Genomic DNA, 22,945 nt, shown 5'->3' with positions numbered 1-22,945 from the left:
AAATACAGCAACAATATTTTAAAAACTTTGTAAGCTCTTTGGTAAGACTGTCTGCCTAATTTGAAGGAACATCAGATTTTGTGAGATTAGTAGGTCTGGGTTTTAGTGTAACCATTTCCTCATCTGTGATATCTTTGTGCACTAGTTATGATTTTCACTGTGTATGGTAGAACTCTTGAAATAGTACTGGTAGTTTGTTCCTCTTTTACATGGAGGTTGAGCTCATGTGTTTATGTGAAGTTTCCACCATCACTTGGGATCCCTCCAGCTGTCACTCTGGCGTCTGTAATACATGGTCCTCTTGCTCAGAGGCCAGTCCACTTTCCCAGCTGCATGATGGGGGAAGCGTGAGAAGAGACATCCCCTTCCCTTCAGAACATATCCTGGAAATTGCACCATCTCAAGTCCATCATCCTCTCATCTAAAAGTGCGGGTGCCACCCTGAGCTGCAAGGGAGGCTGACACATGCAAACCTTGTTCTGGGCAGCCATGTGATGGCCTGACAGAGCAGATATTGGCATAACCTTAGAAATCTGAGTTGCAGTCTCTTAAAGACTGTTATACAATTTTATAATTCCTTACTCATCTTTCAGAACACCAGTTTTATAAATTAGCTTGGGGTGTGTGTTGGGGGAGAAAATTAATTATAATGATATTATTGGTGATTTTTGAACTACTAGTCATTTCGTTTTCTCATAGAAACAATCTCCCAAAGTCTGATGAAGTAAAAAGATTGTGAACCCATCCAGAAATGCTTTTTAAAAACTGCCAGTGGGAACATAATCAAGTGATGCTTCATAAGGCTTCGGTGGAAGCTATTAAATCCTTACCTTATATGACATTAAATAGCAGAAACCTCCACTTAAAAAATTATTGAAAAAGGTGTCAGTCTGTGCCTACTGAAGTTGAAATTGGGTTTTTCAAGAGTATTCATATGGAGTATTATTTCTTCAAAGCTGCCTTCCATCTAAGGTAAGCAAAATTTCAAGCAACGCAGGTCCCCTTCCCCCGACCCCTGCTTTATTTTAGTCTTCTGATTTTTTTCCATTCCAAAAATTTTGGGGGTAGAAATATGTAATTCAGTGTTCTATTGTGTTACTGTGGTCTGAGAAGTGTCCCTGGAGGTACAGTGGAGGCTCTATAAAGGAAGAAATACTTTCCTTATCAAAATTGCAAAAGCTAAAGCAACATCTGTATGTAAATATGGGCAGTCATTTCTTCTTGACTTGTATCAGTTGGATACCAAAAATTAATGAAAGCATGATGGTTATGTGATTAAATATAAAACGTGACAAAATGTGAAGCATTAGGACCGAATGCTAGTATTTCTTCTAGATTTTATCATACATTCAGTTATCTTAGGGACCTGGTTTTAAATGACATATTTGGTGCTTGGTGGTTTCTAACATTTGAGTGAATAATCACAACCGTGTTGCTTTAAATTGGTGTTTTCTAAGCCATAAGAAGTCTAAGTATGGATGAGGCTGGGCTGGGTTTTTAACCAGTTACTCCTAAGACTGCAAATCAAGCTAATCCAGTGTAACCTCCAGATCCTTTCCCTTCTTGTTCACATCCTTCTTTTATTTTTTTCGTTTTTATTCCTCACTCACTTATTCACTCAGATTAATGGGGGAGACCAGAAAGGGGCCCAGAAATTTGCTAAGATAGAGGTTCAGTTCCTACTGAACTGAAGGCAAGAGGTAAAATTTTGTGTGTATCATTTTCTGCAAAGTCTGGGCTTCGATAGAGACAGAAGTGTCTGTTCAGTGTGGCTAAGGGACGTTTGTAAGTATGAACATCTCTTAAGTTAGGTGGGATGATTGCACATATTTCTCCTGTCCCTTAGGAATGGGGTTACTTGGTGATACAGGCTCCCACTTTCAAGGCAAACGGTCTTGGGAGACAACTGCAGGACATGATTACCAGAGAGAAAACTGACACAGGATGACTGGGGTGGCAGTGTGGCAGAGCCTGGCCACCTAGCGGGCACCAAGAGGGGGCCCTTCCTTCTCCAACTGATCTCAGTTCAGCTTTGACAGAACTGTAAAGTAAGTCACAAGCTCAGAAGGAGTTCACGTAAGCCAGGATGAAAGACTGAAGCAGTACAGTCTGGTAAAGGCAAAAAAAGAAAGAAAAAGAAAACTTATGGTTATATTAATTCATTTTCAGATACAGATGGTCCTTGCCTTGTGGTGAGGTGATTGCCTGATAAACTCATCCTAAGTTGCAAATCCTGTAAGTTGAAAATGCACTTCTTGCCACTGACCTGCTGGACATCCCAGCTTAGATCCCCAGCCTGTGCTCCAGGCTGGTTGTTTCCTCCTCCGATCTCGTGGCTGACTGGGCACTGTGGTTGCCACTCCTGCTGAGCTTCACTGGACAAAACAGTACCCTTCACCACTAGTGTGACAAAAAGACCAGAATTCGGAATTAGAAGAACGGTTCTACTGAGTGTGTGACCCTTGTGTGCCATCATAAAGCCAAGAGATGGCTTGTCAAGCCCTCGTCAGTCAGAAACCATCCGTAGTCTCCCATAAAAGGAAGATTTGCAGAAAAAAATGGAGACGATGAGACACAGAGATTATGTAAGCATTATAATCATGAAATAATTGGTGATGATCAGGTGATGCTCTTTTCATGTTACTTAGATTCTGTGGATGACAGAGTCAGAAATGAGTTTGGGACAGTTTATGGAGATTTGGGGACATGAAGGAAGCCTTGGCTGGGGTTTGAAGTTATATGCAGCAAAGACTTCCTGACAGCAGCCGTTTCTGTTATGTAAAGCCTGATGCAGGGCAGCCCCGCTGGCCCGGGAGGTTTACGGTGTACCTGGTGGATAGGCAGAGGGTCCTGTGATAGGGACAGGTGCCAGCAAAAGCGATGGGAACTCCCTGTCCACAGGACCTGGGGTGAAGCTGCTGCTGTGAGTCTGTTACCTGCAAGGGAAGGGATCTGCTGCAGACCTGCGTGTGGCAGGCAGCTCCTGTCGTTCTGTGGAGCATTTAAATAGGGGCTGTCACATGCCTAAGGGTGTCAGATGCACAGAACAGGGCTCCATAGGGCGCACAGTAGAAACAGCGTCTTGCATGTCCTGTGGAAGTGGTATGCGAGTGTCACTCAACCCAAATGGGGAAGTTAGAGTTGGGAAGGAAGAAAAGTCATGAAGGGTACCTAACTTAGGATCCTGAGGAAAAACACAGGAGGGGCACAGATGCAAAGGCAAATGTTCTTATTAGAGTTGGCGAAGGATAAATGCGGAGTTTTCTAGAGTACTCAGGTTTACTCTTAAGGATCTCATTGTAAGGTTAAAAAGAATTCATTGCTTAGTACCTTTTTGGCAAGGCTTAGCTATGAGAAAACTTAGCTAAGAAGGAAGCTGGGGGGTATGGCTTTGAAGACTCTGAATGATGGGCTCCTCTCTTCTGGACACAGCTCCGGGGTCTTGCTTCTTGGGGAGGGTGACCCGCCCGAGCCTCACGCTGCACAAACTCCCTCCCCACTGCTGCTTGGGAAGGCTGAGCAGGAATAATCTGCAATTGGCAAATGCCACAGGCTTCTGAGCAGTGGCCCAGTGAGGCAGAGTTCTGGGTCCCATAAGGCCCAGCCTGGCTGATTCCTGGATCAGCCACCTGTCAGATAGGTGTACCCTCTCCCAGCTACCTTGGAGGGACATGTGGCAGCCTCCAGCTTTGGGCGTGGAGAAGGGAGTGTGATTGCTCCTCCCTGGCAAGGGTGTCTCATTTGTCCTGGGTCCCCCATTTCCTGATCTGAAAAATCTCCCTCTGACTTAAAACTGACATTGTCTAGAAGCACGATCCCATACTCACCTCTCTCTTCCTTCTGCCCTGAGCTTTGGGTCTTGATGCTTGGCTTGACTAGGGTTTGCTGTGTACCCCCTTGTACTTGTGACATTAAATAGGGATTTTAGGGAACAGGAAGGTTAACCTTTATCCCTGGCGCTTTTCCCAACTTTTCCCCTCGTCAAGTCTATAGGTTGCTCTTCTCATTTTGAGACGACAATGGAGTGTCACCAGGGTCACGATGTGTATGATAGTAATGGAAGCAGGCCAAGTAAGACACTGCAAATACGATGTAGGGAAACTATTGCATCTTAAGGTACTATTGATGTAGCCTAAGGTAGAGTGTTTATCAGCTTTGCATTGCTGTAGCAAATGCCGAAAATAAGTTAAAAGAAAGAAAGGTTTATGGTGGCTCAGGAGGGTTCAGTTCATGGAGGTTTCAGTTCATGGTCACTTGCCCCTGTCACTCTGGCCTTGTGGTGGTGCAGTGTGTAATAGTGTCTGAGACACAAGAGAAATGGAAAGGGGATGGGGTTCCTGTGTCCCCTGAAAGCACCTTCCAGGGACCTAACTTTTTTTCAGGAGATGTCATCTTCTGAAGGTTTCACAGCCTCTCCATATGCCACAGTCTGGTGACTGAGCCTTTAGTGTGTGGGCCTTTGGGTAAATATTCATGACCCAAACCATAGAAGATAGTAGAAACAAATATTTCTAACTTTTTTTTCTAGTGAGCCTTAGCTAGAAATGTATACAGACCAGGTTTGTGAATTAGAAAGTGTCCATACCAAACACTGGATCCAAAGTGCCTTGATCTTGGACTTCTTTGTTTCCAGAACTCTGAAAAATAAATGTTTGTTATTAAAGTTATCCAATCTATAGTCATTTGTTTTAGCAGCCAAAGCTAAGGCACATGGTGAATATGTGCAAATCCATTAGGGGTTGCTAGACTTTGTGATACTATACTATGCAATACCATAGCAACAAAATACTGTATATACTATCACTGTATTGTAGTATACTTTACATCACAGGCTTCGGAAGAGAGCAGAGTGTCAGAGGAGACTGAGTGGGTTAATGGAACTCTCAGCTGAAGACATGAACAGGAGACAGCCTCACAAGAGGCTACTGAAAAATCCGTAGACTATGAGGATGATAAGAAATAAGTAGGCAGTTGGGCTTGATATGTTGCTCCCACAGATAAAAATGGTAGTGACTAACAAAGAAATGGGTTGTGCATTTTAAACCTATGATAAATATCTAGAGTTCTTAAGCACTGAGGTTAATAATATTTAATAATTTCAGATCTAAAACCAATAGAGGTAGAAAAGAAATATTCAGGTGAACCAAGTTTTATAAGGGGATGGGTACTGACTCCTGCAGTTTTGTGAAAGTCCCATTAACATGAAGGACAGCATTGGATATTAATGCGGTCAAACAATTGCCTCAAGTTCATTTTCAAAACAGACAACACAGTGCCACAGAATGAGGATGCAAAAACCCCGAAGTGAGTTCTGGAATAAGAATGAGGCAACGTGCAGTTGGGAAGAAGGGTAGAAAAGGTTGAAAGCAAAGTAAAGCAACAAGGTATCTGGAACATTTTCCTTGTGGAGCAGAGCCCAATTTATAGAATAATTTAAATACCGGAAGTATTTACATATTGTATGTGACTACTACTTTTTATCAGTTTACCATTTTACAGAATTAGGTTTTATGTCTAATGGAGCTGGGCCGTGTGCAGTATGTGTGCCTTGTGCAAATTTGACTGTCTTTAGTGTTTTCTTAATTGGTTATGTGTGTGCATTGATGACTACTTATGTGCGCATCTATATATGTGTCTATCTGTACTTTTATCATTTGTCTTTCATCTGTCTATCTATAAATAGTATGAGAGAGGAGAATATTTTAATTTCCTTTGTAGATTTATAACTGACAACTCAAGAGAGGAAAGTGTCATTAAAAACAATGATCTAAAAGCCTACAGTGAGCATGGATTTGAAAGTACTGCTAGAGAACATGGTGGTCTGTACATAAGTATACTCAGCTAAGAATACAAAGATGAACGAATGTTAAAGGCAGGGAAGATGCCAGGAAGGTGTAAGCAGTTAGATTACCAGTGGGATTTGGAATATAATTTAGATCAGCTGAACCTAAGAACTCTCTTCTGCAGGGCAGTGAGATAAATGAAGGGAGGAGACTCTGATGGCCCTCGGGTATATGTGGAGACCACATCAGAGCCTGGTGGGCTCAGCTCTGCTAACGGCTCAAAAGGAAAAGGGACTTGGATGGGGGGAAAGGGAAATGAGGGAAGGAAACAGAAAAGAGCATGTTGTACTATTAGTATCTCTTAGTTCATTGAAAAGGAAGGTTTGTGCTAATATTGATTGGAGAATTTTCATGCCCATATCTTGTACTCTGTACTTTAAAGACAACAATACTATTAATATTCTCCTAATATTTTGTTATGAAATTTTGCTTTCCTGGATTACCAGGTGATTTGAGGGAACATTATGGTACTGAATACCGGCACATTTGCTGGGCATCATTTTCAGAGGATACTGAAATCCTCAAGATTAACGGGGAGCTAGGCAGGGAGAAAAGTGCATAAAGCAGATATAGGTTCATGACAAAGGGTGGCTGAGAAATGAAGTCTTGTCATGTTCTCCCAATATTGAGCGTTTCAGAAGCAAAGTTTGTATAATAAACCAGGAATGAGGAAGCCAGACCATCAGTTCAAGAGAAGCATATTTTACTGCTATATTATTAAGAAAAATGGACAAAGCTGAAGAAGGCCAGCGGTTTGTCAGTAATCTTATGCCCCACTTATGATCTTGAAATTGAAAGAAGACCATTGTGCATACACATAATTGCAGCACAAGAAAGAATGATACTTGGTTTGTTTTAGACCACTTGAGCCAAGCAGTGATCTCTAAGGAGCCATGAAACAGCTTGCTTGAATTTGGAGTTTATTACGGAGGAGTACGTAAAGGCTTCAAGGTAAGAGGGGGCACTTCGGGGACAGATGGTGCAGAAGCACCATGGAGACTGGCTCTGCCCTCAGGGTGCCCACCTCCCTGCTCCGAGGTGGCCTCGGCTCCAGACCTCACAGTTTCCGTGCAGAGGAAGCCACACAGGGGACTTCTTGCAAGGGACAGCAGCCACTCTGATGCATCCTTTACCGAACTTCTCACCCAGAAGACCCACTGGAGGGGAACCTTATTTCTCCTTTGGTCAGGAGGAATAAGTGACAGGGAAGCTTCATCCCTGCCGTTTCACAGCCTGTTTCATCTTGAAGAAGCCCCTTTCTGCAGATTTTCCAGTTCCCCTTCCGCACCCACATTTACAGAACTTACTCCTTCGCTGCTGTGTTTGGCAGAATCCTGTGTGATTCTGTTGATCCTGTGGCTCCAACACAAGTATCACCACCTCAGTGAACAGCTTCACGACGCCCCCTCCTGGACAGAGCACCACAGTGACTGCTTTCTGCTTCATCTCAACAGCGGTGTGGTTATTGCTTTTCCTGTGTGACATTGTTATGGAATACATCTTCAGTATCAGAGAACGGAAGTATAGGAAAGTCTTCAGGAGAAAGCAGCGATTGCTTATAATCCTACTCCCTGAAACAGACCCGTTTTTAAGTCTATAACTTACGGGTGATGGACTCCCTCATTGTCCCCTGGAATAACCACTGTCCCAGCTCCCTGCCCCTCTATTCTGGTTCCTCTCCCTGGAGACCAGTTTCCCTGTTTGAGGGTTTGGAGAAACAGAACCGTACAGCATGCTTGGTTTCTTTGACTTGGCATATTTTTGAAATAGATCCATATTGTTACAGATGTCAAGAGTTCATCCCTTTGTTTCTTAAAGAGTTTTGCTTTCACAAATAGTTGATTGCTTTCATATTCTAATTGCTATTAGAGTTCATTTTCAAATTTTTTGTCATCAGTTCTATTTTTAATTTTTTTGTTGTTGTTCATTGACTGTTCTTTATTTTTTCCTGCAGTGCTGAGGATTGAAACCAGGGACTCACCTGCTAGGCTACCACTGAGCTACACTTCCAGTCCAATAGACTTATTTCTTAAGCCAGTTTTAGGTTCACAGAAAAACTGAACAGAAAATACAGGAAGTTTCCAAGTGCTCCATCTTCTTATGGCAATTTCCCCTGTTAACTTCTTGCATCACTGTGTTACATTTGTTATCCTCAAGAAGCCAGTTTTGTTACAGTGTTACTAGCTAATGTCTATAGTTTACTAAGGTTCACTCCTTGTTCACTCCTTGTGGGTTTTGACAAATGTACACGGTCACATAGCCTTGATGATAATTTCATAGACTGGTTTCACTGACTCCTTCTTCCTTCCTGAGCTCTTGTGAGTACCGATTGTTCTATGTACTTTCTTCATAATTTCACCTTCTCTGGAAATGTTGTACAGTTGGAATCTGTAAGTAAGATTAGTAAGAGCCCCTTTGGACTGGCTTCTTTCCTTTAGTAATATGCATTTGAGGAGCTTCCATTTTTTTGTGGCATGAAAATTTATTTCTTTTTAACACTGAATAACGTTGAGTTTTGTTAGACACTGCCCGTCTTTCAAAGTGGCTGTACCATTTTTGCAGTCCTACCAACAATAAACAAGAGTTCCTGTTGTTCATCCTCCTGAGGATTCGGCATTGGCAGTGCTTTGGATTTTAGTCTGATAGGTGTCTAGTGGCATCTCACTGTTGCTTTCATTTGCAATTCCCTGCAGACACACACAGAAAGCATCTTTTCATATGCTTATTTTCCATCTGTGTATTTTCTTTGATAATATCTGTTCAGATCTTTTGCCTATTTTTTAATTAGCTTATTGTTTTGAAAAGTTGCATTTTTAAAGATTTAAGAGTATTCTGAGGATCAGTCCTTCATCAGTGTGTTTTGCAGAGTTTTTCCCCATCTGCGGCTCGTGTTTCCATTCTCTTGTTAGCATCTTGCACAGAACAGAAGGTTTTAGTTTTAATGAAGTGTGTCTTGCCAATGACTTCTTTCATGGATCATTGCCAAAATCAAGGCCACCTCGGTTACCTTCTAGGATTTTATAGATTTTTGTCTTACATTTAGACTGTGATCCATTTTTAGTTATTTTTTTTATGAAAGGTGGAAGATCTGGTTTAAATTCCTACTTTAGTTTTGGTAGTATTTTATTTTATGTGTATGTGTGTGACGCTGACTCTTTTTTGACCAATAAGTATTACCAAATAGTATTAATATGTCACATTTATGTGTTAATAATCCTCATTATTTTCTTATGTTATGAATAAATGCTAATAAATTCTTGTGCCAATCCTGTCTTACTATGGCCATTCCTGTAGATGTCCTTATATGGACATGCTTTTATTTCTTAAAATTGAAAGCCAAGGATTAAAATAACTGGGTTACCTACTAAGTGTGCTTTTATTATTAAAAAACACAAAGTACCTGCAAAACTGTGATTGAAGGCAGTTATATTATTTTAAGTCTCCCATTTTCTGTGTAAGAAAATAGCTTTCTCCAAATCCTTGCCAATATATAGTATGTTAAACCGTCATTTCTTTTAAACATTCTAATGTGTGTAGGTGCAGCTTATTGTGGTTTTAATTTGCATTTGCCAAATAACTGATGGCACTGAACATCATTTCAGTGGCCTATTCATGTATCTACTTTTGCAAAGTATCTGTGCAGATTTTTCTGCACATTTTTATGAATTTCTTGCTTTTTTCATTAGTTTTAAAAAAATCTTTCTATATTTACATGTAAATCTTTTATCAGCAGTAGGTAGTGGAAATATTTTCTCCAGCTCTGTGATTTGCATATTCACTTTCTTAACTGTGCTTGAAGTTTTCCATTCTGATAACATCCATTTTATTTCTGTTAGGATAGTGGTTTTTGAGCCTTATTATCTCCCCTTACCTTAATGTTGCAAAGATTATCTGCATTGTTTTCTTCTTCAAGGTTTAAAATATTAGCTCTTAGAAGGCTTGGATCTATAATTCATTTTGAGTCACCTTGTACATGACGTGAGATGGAGTCAAAGATCATTTCTTTTATCAGTCTTGCTATCCATTTATTCCAGCACTATTTTTCAAATGAGCTAACCGCATTCCATTAAATTTTCTTGGCTCTGTTGTAAGAAAATCAGTTGACCATGTTTATATTGGTCTACTTCTCAACTGTTTTCTGGTCCATTGATCTGCCTGCTATCTTTATGCCAATATTATACTGTCTTCACCACTTCCATTTTTTAGTAAGCTTCTGAATCATATTATGTAAGTTTTTAATCCATGTTCCTTACCTTCAGAATTGTTTTGGCTACTCTAGGTTATTTTCATTTTATATGTACTGCTGGAATTTTGAATAGCATTGTGCTAAATCTGTGAGACAACAGTAGGAGAATCAAAACCTTAACATTTTCTACTTCTCAATGTATAAATATAGCATATTTCTCCATTTATTTAATTTCTTTCATACTTTTAATTTATTTCTGCAATAATTTTTATTTACACTGAAAAAGTCTTGGTAAATTTACCCTAAATGGTGTTTCAAGGTTCCTCTAAGTTGTTTTATTTGCATTTGTCGATTACTCATTGCTTGCACATTTTTGTACACTGATCTGTAGTTTATGACTTTGCTAAATTTATCTAATAGTTCTAATGGCTTTTTGGTAGATTCCTTATAATTTTTCTGTAGACATTGTTATGGTTTAGGTCAAGAATGTCTTCCAGAGGACTCATGTGCATATAGGTGGGGTCTGGTTGGAAGAGGCGGGTCATTGGGAGTGGGACCTGGAAGGTTCCGTCTCTCTTCCCCAGTCCTATTTTCTCTGTTCCTGGGCCACCATGATGCAGCAGCTTGCTCTGTGCAGACTCTTCTGTATGCCATCTCCATGTTTACGTCTGCCGAGCATAGTCTGAAATATGTAAAACCGTGAGCCAACATAAATCTCTCCTCTTTTAATTTGGGGCTGTCCGGTATTGTGTCTCAGCAATGAGAAAGTAACTAAGCCAATAATGTCATCTGTGAGTAGACAGTCGTATTTCCTCTACAATATGATGAATGTTTAAGTAGGAAAATATAAAAATTATGGTAAAAAACACATTACCATTCATCTCCCTCAAACTACTTACATTGAACTTACCTCTCCCATCATGCTTGCCACTTTCTGAAGCAGTTGTATGATCAAAGTTACAGTGAGTACCATTACCTGCTACCATCCAACAGAAAGGCAGGCTCGTAAGGCATGACACCGTGCTGTCATCCACTGTTTACCTGCTTTGGCACACGCAACTTCTGGCTCTTGCCCAAACTCAAGATGGCCATGAAAGGTGTGTTGGTAACTTTTCTCTCATTGCTGGGCAAAATACCCAGCACCCAAAATGAAGGAAGGAAAGGTTTATTTATCTCACAGTTTGTGGAGATTTCAGTCCAAATCAGCTGGCTCCAAGGCAGAGTGGCCTGGCACAGGGGCAACACTTCAAGGCAGCAGCCAGAGCAAAAGGAGGGAAGAGCAAGCCTCTTTTCCTCCCTTATGCTCTGCACAGGCCACTGGCTCTCCAGGGCTACCATAACACTCACAAAATCTCCTCTCCCTCCTCCTACACAGGATGACAGTGTTTACAAAGCACCCTGGCTCCCTGCTGAGTCTCATTTAAATTTCTAGACTGCTCAAGTTGAGACATTGTATCAACCATAACAAAAGGTAAATGTTTTGAATTGATTCATGACACTGAGGCAGATACCACAGCTCAACAAAAGACAGGATGAGAAAGAACTTTCAGAGCTGCTTCGGAAAGTGTCAAGAACAATGGGATGAGTGTGTTTGCAAAGGGTGGTGTGTTTTGAGGAAGAGTTAAAGGCAGTGTGTCTTACTGTGATAATGTTTAAAACGATTTCAGCATTCACTGAATTGTTTGAGCACATCTCATAGATCTAATCAGCACTGTGCCCATTGTATTTCCTGCTCTTTTCTGTGCTGCTATGGCTCAGTGTCTAAAAGTAAACCATATATTTTGTCCAGTTTCCTGTTTACAATGGGAGGTCTAATCTGCTACAGTAATTCATCAGAGCCAGAAGATGGACTGTTATGAGATTAACTTTAGCAGAGTGTATTTTATTCCAAGTATTTTATTCTGTATGCTACTTTCTCATTAAACATTGTTAAAATTTCCTGTCATTAACAAAGCTTCCACTTAATGGCTGTCTAATAGTCTGCCTTATAAATCTTATGTAATTTATTCAATTATTGCTTTATTATGAGACCATTGGGATACTTTTATCAGTCTAAATATTTGTATCAGATATTTTCATACCAATTTTTGTATTTACTTATCTGTGGTATAGTAATTCTCTTACTGTATTAGTTTTCTTTAAGGAGATTCTGAGAACAATAGAGTACAAGTCTTTACATTGCTTGTACTAATCCTCCATGGAACATAATAAACGCTAAATTTCCCGTAAACAGACGGGGCTTGATGCTCCTTCAGAAGTGATAAAACTGGATAAATCCTTTCATTTCTTGGGCCCGTTCAAGGAACCTGACTGTGCTAGCTTTTTATCATTCCAACAAATGTATGAGATAATTGACTTATAAAAGAAAAGGTTGATTTTGGCTGATTTTGGAGGTTTCAGTTCATGATGTGTTGGTCTGTTGGCCTCATTGCTTTTGGGTCTGTGGTGAGGAGGTACATCGTGGCAGGAGTGTGGCAGAGCAAAACTAACTCACCTCATGGTGAGAAAGTGAAAGGGAGAAAGAACAAAGGTGCAGGTCCCACAACCCCCTCAAGGGTGCAGCTCCAGTGACCTAAAGAACTCCCGCTAGTCCCCACCTCTTGAAGGGTCCACCATCTCCGGTAGCACCAAACCGGAGTCAACCCTTTAACACAGGGCCTTTGGGGACATTTCATACCCAAGCCGTGAAACCGATCGTCTCATGGAAGGTAGATTTCATCACCTCTGTGTGGCAGGAGAGGGCGTGTGTGCTGCCCATGTGGATGACACACAGACGTAGGAAGTAAGGCCAGCCAGCCAGCTCCTCGCTGGTGACAGCACCTTGGGTCTCATCACCTTGCTTTTTGCTGGGCCTTTTCTACCAGCTGGGTGTGGCTGTCTGAGCAAACCCTCCACCCTGAATCTCTGTGCTCCTGAGCTGCCCATTCTTCCCCAGTGACACAGAGGCTTCCCGTGACAAAACTTTCCATTGGGGATGTTGGCTTAGGGGCCAGGCCCTTGTGGAGAGCCCATCAATTGTGATTAGGGGAGGCTCCAGCTGCCCTTGGACGTCTTCAGACTCACACTTGTCTGTCATCTTCCATTTGGCAGTGAGCCCGGATCTTACAGCATTTCGTGGGAGTTGCTTTGTATGTGCTTTAAAGAGCATATTCTTAATGTAGAGCTTTTGCCTGGTAAATGTCCCCAGACATCACCAGCTACAAATGCCAGTAAGGACACCTGTACATTTAAAACCCGATGCCCCGAGCTGTATTCTGTTCACCCTTTAACAGCGGGAACTCAGACTGCATTCCAACATTCCTCAGATGTTTTCATAGAGCTCTGTACTCGAAGTCTGCCATGCACGCATTTCTGCAACAGGGTATCCCCAGGTTTCATTCATACCACTGTCCCTGCACTCCAGGCTTAGCTGAGTGTGCCCCTGCAGCCCCACTCTGCCTATACCACGCCTGATGGCCTGGACCCGGGCTCACACTGCCACTGCAGTGCTCTGGAACTCTCATCAGAGGCTGGACCCTCAGTCGCTCAGCTTGGACACTGTCCTTCATGCCCTGCTGCCTCCTCTCTAGCCCTCAACTAGGATCTGATACTTCTTCCTCCAGAGTGCACTTCTACTTTGACCCGCCCCACTTGTAGGTGGGGCTCTGTACTCCGGGGAGATGTGCGTAATATTCTTTCCAAAGGAATTGGTAGTCTGGTCCTCTGTGGTCCTCCTCGGCTTGGCTCGGCCCAGTGTGTGTTGCTAGGTAAGAAAGTGGTGCAGAAATGGGAAGGCAGCTTTCTGATCTTATATGTGGCCTGCTCTGTGCGTGATATTAGTGTAATCAGGAGCACTGTGCTCATAGGACTCAACTAAGAGGCACAGTGCAGTGCCCAGAGCCAAAGCTTCCCTTCTGGCTTTCGTCCTAACTAGACCATCCTTCTCAAGGGTTCCTCAGGCCTGCCTTTGGGCTGTTGTTTATCTCACATAGCCAATGCCATGTTTCTGCATCTTCCTGTGTAGTGGGCAGCTGTGATTTCTTTCCCCAGAAGTCTTTCAACATGTACATCAATCAGTGGAGGAAAATTGGAGTGTGAAGAAATGAAAGGAGAATTTCAAGTTGGGTCCAGCCTTGATCTCTGACACTGTGTCACCAATTATGCTAGTCTCTTACGAAAGTATTTTGAGCTCCTCAAGGCAGTCTTGGTCCTCTCTGTGATTGCACAGGCAGGACCAAAGAGGAATGCTTTTTTAATGATCATAGGCTTTTGTGATGGATTGACCACTGGTGGTTAACTTGTAACATGCAGCTGAACCAAATGAGCATGGTGCTGGGTGTGGAGGGCCCACCTGAGGATTGTTGCCAACAACATAAAAAGGAGAACTGAAGAGGAAGATGTGATGCTGTTGGTTCTCCTGGAGAGGCTTGTCATGCTGGCTTTCCTGATATGAACTCGGCTCTTCTCATAATCAGAGGAGGTCAGGACCTCGCTGTTGCTGAGGATGGGTGTAGTACTTTTGGGGGAGGTTCTGATCCTAGCATCATTTCCTGGCCCTGGGGGAGAGGATAGTGTGCTGTTCAATCTCCTGGAGAGGTTTGTCATGCTGGCATCTTGATATGAACAGAGCTGTTATCATCATTGGAGGAGCTGGGGTCCTCACTGTTGCTGAGGATGGATGCAGTTTTTTGGGGGGGAGCCTGGTCCTTACTTTGAGCATCACTTCCTGGCTCCAGTGCAGATCCCTCAGCCTGCGGGAACATTCTAGCTTCTGCTGCTGACCTTTGGGCCTTCTCAAGTAGATCCATGAGACACTGTCATGGTCTCTGGATCTTCAGGTGGACTCATGCAGGACTTTGCCATGGGATCCAGGCCCTTAGCTGGGTCTTTAGTGTGTGGATAGATTTCTTGCACGTTTTTGTGTTTGACTCTTTGTGTGACTATTATAAAATAATTCCATAAATTATAGGTCCTGAATTAAATTGTTTTCCTTGCAAATCCTGACTACAACAGCTATCAAGGCTGGAAGCATCTTGCAGGGGAATTAATTTTGAGTGTTAGTTCTGTGCTAGAATACAGCAATCCAGGAGAAAATGATTGTCATTACTTTCCTGCTTGCCGGCTGTTGGGTATGTGAAGACAGTCCTCATGCCCTGTAGGGTTCCTTTCTCCATACTAAAGCCTCCACAAATGCACATTGGTATACAAGGGCATGAAAAATTCCACAGGGTGTGTAGCTTAAAGGACAGAAATTTATTTTCTCATCCTTCTGGAGGTTGGGAATCCAGTGAAGATCCCAGTGGGGCCAGCTTCCTCTGAGGGCTGGGAGGGAGCAGCTCCAGACCTGTCCTCCTGGCTTCCTAGGGAGCCCCCTGTGCTGTCACAGACTGACATCTGAGTTCCTGCTCACCCAGGACCCCTTTCTTTCATGAGCACCAAACTCATTTTAACTTAATTCCCCTTTAAAGATGTTACCTCTGAATATCACCACATTCCAAAGCGCTGGGGTTGGAAATTGAATAGATGCATTTGGAGGAAGGGCACAGTTAGCTGGTGACAATGTTTAGAGTCCCCTTGAAGTTTTGGTTATTGACTCCTGAAGGTGTCCTTCTGAACTGCCTGAGGCAGGATATCTCGAGACACCAGGATAAGTAATTTGGGCCACAGGTTTTATTTTAAAAATTATTGGTAGCTACTTTTATTTTTCTGTCAATGTGGACTCTGTTTTCTTCATCTTCTTTCCCCTCTCATTTCTGTTGTGTTTGTGTGTGTACATGTATGTATGTGTGTATGTGTGTGTGCATGTGCGTGCATTTTTATCTGTCACTTAGGCAGGAAGAAAGATTTCCCTCTTCTTTGACACCCAGGGGAGACAGATGGCCTCTCCTTCCTTAGTGGCTCAAGCTTTTCACATCACAGTCATTTCTTAAGAACTGTTTTTGCTAGGCACTGTGCTAGACATGAGAGACACGTAAGTAAATAGGAAACAGCTCTGCCTTCTGAGCTCATAAATTATGGGATGATTTACATATACATGCATATTTAGAATGCAGTGTGCTAAAAGCAGTGAGAGAATTTGGAGCAAACTACAGAGGTAGCACTGAGAAAGTGACAATCCACAAAGAGCAGGCAGAGGAGACGTCACCTAGAAGGCAATTTCAGACTGGTCTGAAAGCCACTTAGGACAGTATCTGATGGTGGCGTTGTCGGCTGTATGGTGTATCCCAAGAACGACAGTATTTATGGATGTAAATGGAAGACGAGGGATGGCAGGAGTGATGCTGTTCAGAGAAGGGGAGGCCCTAGATCAAGATGTATGCTGTGCTCTCATTAAGTGATTTCCAGCAAAGGGACAGTTTAACCCGGTTCGCTGTTTGGATGACAGACTTGTGACAAAATGGAAAGGGACATAGAGGAAAATGGCAGGGACCTCAGCTGAGGCTGTATTGTAAGTCAGTTAAGGGATGATGAGAATGGCAGAGGACATCAAGGGACAGGGATGTGACTGAAGAGTCCTTAAGAATTGATTCGGGGGGAATTTGGTACCCATTTGGGGTGGTGGCAGGGATGCAGCCTGGTTACCCTGCTGCCAGCAGCTGAGCTAAGCATGTCGAAGAAGAGTGGCTTCCGGGGTGAAGGTGAGTTCTGTTCTACACCAGGGTTTTGACCCACAGGAATCAGGTGGCAGGAGCAGAGCAAGAGAAGCCGAGAGGAGGCTGCGTCTCTCACTGACGTCTCAGCTCAGGCCTTTGTCCCCGAAGGTGTCCATTCTAGAGCAGCATCTCCTCGGAATTCATGCTGCAGTGACTGAGTGATCAAGCTGTTACCACGTTGCTTAACAGTCCATTTGCTGCTGGGGTTGTTTGTATTTGAGACTCAACAGATTTACAGGTAATTACATTCTGCAAAATTGTTGTCTTGGGAGAGTGGAATGTTCTCCAGTAGTTGAAACTCATTTAAAAAACAACTAAACAACGCTCATTAGTTTCTGTACTTGCATTTTTTAAAGTTCTTACTATTTTGAGGTTGTTTGTTAGCACTTTGACGCAATACAAACTCATCTTAGCCCGGTAAATCTTTTTAAAGATCTTAGTAACCTTTTATTTTCTTCTCTTGCTGTTCATAAGAAGATCATAGACATTTATGCTGGTATCCTAATCACAAGAGCTAATCTATGGCTTTCAGTATTTATACTACAAGATTATTTTACTGTTGGGCAGAACTTTGATGTGATTTCTGTCTTCTATCTCTTTCTGTAGACCTCATGCTATGTTATGAAGCTTGCCCATATCCTTAGTAACACCGGAAACACAGATCAGGTTTTTGCTAATAGTGTTCGTGTTATAATTAGCCTGTGTCATATCAATCTTTTGCATTCTTTGTACTCACTATGTATTGTCTCATTTATCTTCACACTGGCCCTGTGAAAGAGAATAACTGTCATTCCTCTTTGGAAATTAAATCAAAATGGAGAGCAGTCATGTTTGACCCGAGGATGTACTGCAAATTTGTATGAAGTCAGAACCCAGATTCCAGTTTCTTCTCCCCAATTCTATTTCTACCTACTTGTCTTAAATTCTTCTACCGTTTTTGTTTTTATTTTAAATCCAGAGGAATATCCTAGTCTTTAAAAGTCGACTTGGGGAACTCAGAGAGCATGGCGATATATTGCTAATTGGAATATCCTTTGGCAGCCTCTTATTAAATAACATTGTACTGCTGAATGCCAATATACTATTTTAGGCTTTCACTTTACCTTACATTCTTCTCTGTATTTTCTCCTGTCTCTTTCCTCTATCTTCTTTCTCTTTTCTTATTAAATCTCAAGGATTAAGAACCTAACATGGAACATTTTCCCTTTTCATCGAATTTCTTTCTTGAAAACATTCTTTAAAACTCAAAATGATTTGACTATTTTGAAACTAAGCTTTTACCTTAGATACAGGTAAATTGTTCTTCTGATGGACTCTGTAATCTGAAATCATGCCTGTTTGGAAGACATGGTCTTGATATAGAGACTGTTGACCAGGGAAAAAATGCTTTGTTGTCATTTTATTTTTAATTAGCTAAATTTAATCTTTAACTTATATATAAAAACACAAAAATTTTCAATATTAATAGGGTTCCATGTGATGTTTTGATACATGTATTACTACATTTTGTAATGTTTAAATCAGAATAAGCATACCCATTTCCTCAAATATTTATTACTTCTTCATGGTGAAAATAATTTAGATTTTTTTCTTCTAGCATTGGGAAAAATACAGTATGTTAGTGGTACTTTAGTCACCTTATAGTACAAGCCGGATGCAAGAACTTCTTCCTAACTTGGTGATCATTGCTCAGCCTTTCTCCATCCAATCTCTCTCTAGTTTTCACTGAAAGGAGTCCCAGGTTTAATCACTTGATCAAGTAGAGTCACAGATGAATTCTATTGAAGCCAAAGACTGTTGCATTTAACAAATTAATCCATATGTAATTGAGAATCCCAAGTGTAAGGCATTATACTTTGATTCCAGGTTACCCCTGAAAGACAGTGCTGCATTTTAATTGAGCTGGTCATGCGAACAAAAATTCACTTTCATACGGCAAGGTGTCATCAGACCTTGCGCCAAATTTGGCCACAGAGACACACATGGCGGCCAGTTCTGGGATCCATCTCCAGACCACGGGTGAAAGAGCAGGGTTTGCCTTCTGCTCTGTCACCCTAGTCTGGCACTGGACCAGACTGCACCTGGTCATGCAGACACATCTACATGCAGGCAAGCTGGAGCTCAGCATCCGTGGGTACCTTTGGAAACCATGAGGTTACTGAGCCCATGCATCCTCAGGTCACCGTGATTCCACTAAGCCCCACGCGGTGGACAGCAGGAAAGGAATACAGCCTCCATTTCCCCATTTTCTGCTCTATATAAACACATCCAATTTAAATATGAAAGCCTGCCCTTTCATGAACAAATCAGCAATGCTTTCTCATCTTTTTCTGTGATTTGTAGCTCCGAATGCTTAGATATTTTTGCAACAAGGAACATACACAATCTTGAGGGTTACTGAAATCCAACAAGTTGGCTTCTCAAAGTCCTTGAATTTCAAAAACGATAGATTGTAAAAGCATCTTAAAAAGTCAGTGGCTTCCAAGTACTCTGTGAACTGGGATAATAACAGGAATGAAAGGGAAATTGTAGTGCCAAATTTTCTTCGGCCCATTATTTGACAAACCTGCTTGGCTTCAGAGTTTGGAATCCATTGTTTTGTTAATGCCTGCCACCACTAAAACAGTCAGAACAGCTGTTTTACGATTTCACCTGGTGTAATTGTGGGTAGCTGGAATATAGAAGAATGACTGCAGCTGAAGTTCGAACAGGAGGGTGACAGTGCTTTGTCCCACTTTGCTTAGGACTTAACTTCTAGCCCCCAAAGCCAGTCACAGTCATGAACCTCAACTGCCTTCACTTCCTGCTGCCTTGTTTGCAAGTGGAAATGGGTGGGACCCTCGGGAGCTATCTAGAGCTGGAGAGTCAGTGTCTTGTAAAATGAGAAGAGGAAATGGTACCCTGGAGTCACTGGGGCGCTGTGTTTTCCTGTAATAAAAGAAATGTAGGTGGGGTAGAGTTAGATTTTCATGTTGGGGACAGAAATTGAGAGGTCCAAAGAGGGATAGTTGCCCCTGGTGTGGGAAGGTGACAGACACATTCTGACAGAGCCCCCTACCTACCCTGGATTGTGGAGTCCTTGGAGAGAGAAAGGAGCTCCCAGGCCAGCTCCACTCTGGAGGCCTTGGTTGAGTTTAGTCCTATGTCATGGCCCTCGGTCTTACACATCATTTAAGAATCACAGTGGGTTCAAGAGAATGAGCCATATTGTTTTGGACACAGAGTGCTGGTAGATTAGCCTGCCAACCCCGAAGGAGAGCAGTTGAATTTGGTGCCAACACCACGAGATATGAACAAGCCAGACGAGGCCCTGAGCACAGGTGCCTGGATGTGGAAAGAACCCAGAGACAGAAAGGGAAGACAGACTAGATATGAAGGTTTTTTTTAAAAATTCATAACTAAGTTATGCCGTGTTGGTTATATTTGGCAAGTCAGAACTTGCTGTTCTCAACCACCACCACCAAGAATAACCATAATGTTGTTAACAGTACAGGTGATACTACTGTTTAGTACCAACAATTGGTTACCTGTTGTATGGCAGACTCTGATCAATGCTTGCAGACATTTTCCTAGATTCTTATAACTCTGCATGGTAGTTTTGTTTTTATTATTGTTCTATGGAAGTTGGTGATAGGAAAAGGTAACCAAGTGGCCCAGAACCATCAGCAAAATAAGTGCTGACCTCAGAATTCAAACCCAGGCTGTTTGGATTGTGGACCTGCAGCTCCAAGTGCTGGTTGGGGATTCAAACAGGGATTCCCACATGTGCACTGCGAGGCCATCTGTGTGTAGAAGGGAATCGTTACAAATCCAGGAGAGAAGACAGCTCAGTGGAGTAACAACAGGTCAGGGTGTCAGAAGGCCAATGGAGAAACCCAGGAGTAGTAGAAATACTGCTCAAAACTCACCATGAGTGGAGCTATGCAAACTAAACACGATGATGCTATTTTAGCTTATTTAGCTTTTAGCTTAGAGAAACGGCAATCTCTAGTGGAAACACAGGCAGACAGAGCTGCTCTGGAGGTCAGTTTGGCCTTATCTACCAACTTTTTCAATACCTGTGTAAGCAATTCCACTTCTAGAGCTAGACTTTCAAGAAATACTGGTGTCTGTTTGTATGTTTGTCATGGTCTTGTTAAACATTCCCAAATGTCCATTTCCAAGGAGATCAAGATGTTTGCAGCATCATCAGTCCAGTGTGGTCGTTCAGACCACGAAATGCTGCCCCAGATGCCCGAGTCTGCCCCCAGCAGCACCGCTTGTAGCTCGTGACCTTGAGGAAGCTATTTATCATCTCTGCATCTCAGTCTTGTCATCTGCATTGGAGAGGATAAATTTTAGTTCTCCTATAAGGTTTGCCATAATTGAATGAAAATAAAGTCTTGGAACCTGACAGGTAGTGGGTATTCTAAAAGGACAGCAGTCCCCCCTTATCTGCAGCATGGCCTTCTATGGGTGTGGTTACCCATGGCCAACCTCAGGCAGAAAACAGTAAATGGAAAATTCCAGAAATCAGCAATTCACAATTTTCCAAAAAGTTTTTCTGCAATATTTTGTTCTATTTTGTTAGTAGTAGTATTGCCATTAATCTCATACTGTGCTTAATTTATAAATTAAACTTTGTAATAAGTATGTCTGTGCAGTACAGGGAAAAAAAATACATTAAGATTTAGTCCCATTGGTGGTTTTAGATACTCCCTGGGGGCCCGAGGGTCTTCTTTATTGGTAGTAGTAGTCTGTGAAATACTGCATTAATCAGCTTTCTGCCACTGCAACAAATTTCCTTGTTTCAGGTTTCTTATGAAGTAAGAGAGGTGAATTTAGCACACATCTCTGGAGTTTTAAAGTCCATGATTGGGCAGCCCCATTGGTTTGGCCTCTAATGGGGGCAGTTGAGGCAGGCACATCGTATCAGGAGCACTTTAGAAGCAGTCACGTCTCAAATTGGGAGAGAGAGAGAAGAGAAGATCCATGTGGTCCACACCATCTTCCAACATCATTCTGCTGGATTACAGGAGGCTCTGCCCTAAGACTACAGCTCTGAAATGTCCATAGCGCCTCCTTCTGGACCAAGGCCTCCATTACAACTGACACTCCATTGAATGGTGTTCCTCCCACAGCCGGCGCTATCCAGTCCCTGAAGAGTGTGAATGTGTTTGGACCCTTTTACTGTAAAAACGTTGAATCAATAAAAGATTATTCGGAACAATGTGCATGGCAACCTCCTACTTACTAAAATGAGAAATAAAATCATACTTTTTAAATGTCTACAAATACACAAAACGGTTCACAGTAATTTCAAGAGCAAGTTATTGAAGTAATTAGAGAACTAAAACCATCGCATTTTATTTTGTGTATTTACTATAAGCTGTGTCCTTTTGCAATGAAAACATAAGGACCATTTAGCCACCTGGCCAGCATATTATAAACATGCGGCATGCAGTGTACGGTATCTGTTATCTAATAGTTCCCAGCCTAGCCTAAAATGTGTGTGTTCAGAATTTGGTTGGGTTAGAGCTGGCGGGGCAAATGCCTGAAGTCAGTAAATCTGTGAAAACACCATTTGGGGGCTTGAGCTAGTTTAGAACTCAAAAAATTTTGGCTAAAAGACCTTGTTACGCAAATAACAGATTTCCATTTCCTCTCTAATTCTGTAACTCTTGGCCTAACAACCTCTGTTTTGCTGTAAAATGTTTGAGCAGGAAATCTATGTGCATGTTGCATGTTACTTTCCAAAACAAGTAAAATTTTTATTCTGCCCAGAGATGGCAGGACTCTGGGACATGGGGATATTTAGGGAGTGCAGATCTTCCGGGAGTGTGCAGAAGGGCTTTCTTTGGAGCCCCCGCCTTAAACATGAGTATCGAGGCCACAGACCGGAGCAGCTCATGCACTTTGGCGGGTCTTCCCAACAGGATGTTGCGTGGCAGATGCATGGGAGCCCCGGTCCTTATTGGCGACACTCGTACGTGCGCGCCACCTGGTGGGCCCTGGCGGTAACTTCAGCGACTGTGCCAGCTGTGTCTCAACTTGGTGAACATGGGTGCAGGCTAGTGAAGAGCTCTGTGGTTCCCTTCTCCAGTGACGGAGATGGAGGAGGCATTTGCCAAAGGGCTGGATTTGATCAAGAGAACGGATTTTTCATTGGAATTCTAAAAAGACTGGTTTGGTTCTTTGTGGAAGAAAAAGAAATGTTGTTGCTATAAAACTCATAACTTTCTCCCCCTCGATTGCTTTAAATTTTGAGAAATTTAAGCAGCACAAAGAAGTAAACAGATTCCTAT

The 22,945-nt window shown here is 42.2% G+C and overlaps 1 protein-coding gene and 1 long non-coding RNA gene across 2 annotated transcripts in view; both read left to right on the top strand.

The window, feature by feature from the left end:
- Pld5 (phospholipase D family member 5) overlaps positions 1–22,945 on the top strand; it is a 329,011-nt gene that overhangs the window by 22,796 nt on the left and 283,270 nt on the right. The gene's annotated exons all lie outside the window — the stretch shown is intronic.
- Positions 14,376–21,861, top strand: LOC134473198 (uncharacterized). The gene is made up of 3 exons (XR_010043319.1): positions 14,376–14,488; positions 16,683–16,899; positions 21,455–21,861. It is a non-coding gene; the product is annotated as an uncharacterized LOC134473198 (long non-coding RNA).

This window comes from Cavia porcellus, unplaced genomic scaffold (genome assembly GCF_034190915.1).
Source record: "Cavia porcellus strain 051 isolate PalLab524CR breed Dunkin Hartley unplaced genomic scaffold, mCavPor4.1 scaffold_26, whole genome shotgun sequence".
Lineage (NCBI taxonomy): Eukaryota > Metazoa > Chordata > Mammalia > Rodentia > Caviidae > Cavia > Cavia porcellus.
Note: the sequence above shows the minus strand (reverse complement) of the source record. Positions and strands in the feature narration are given on the sequence as shown.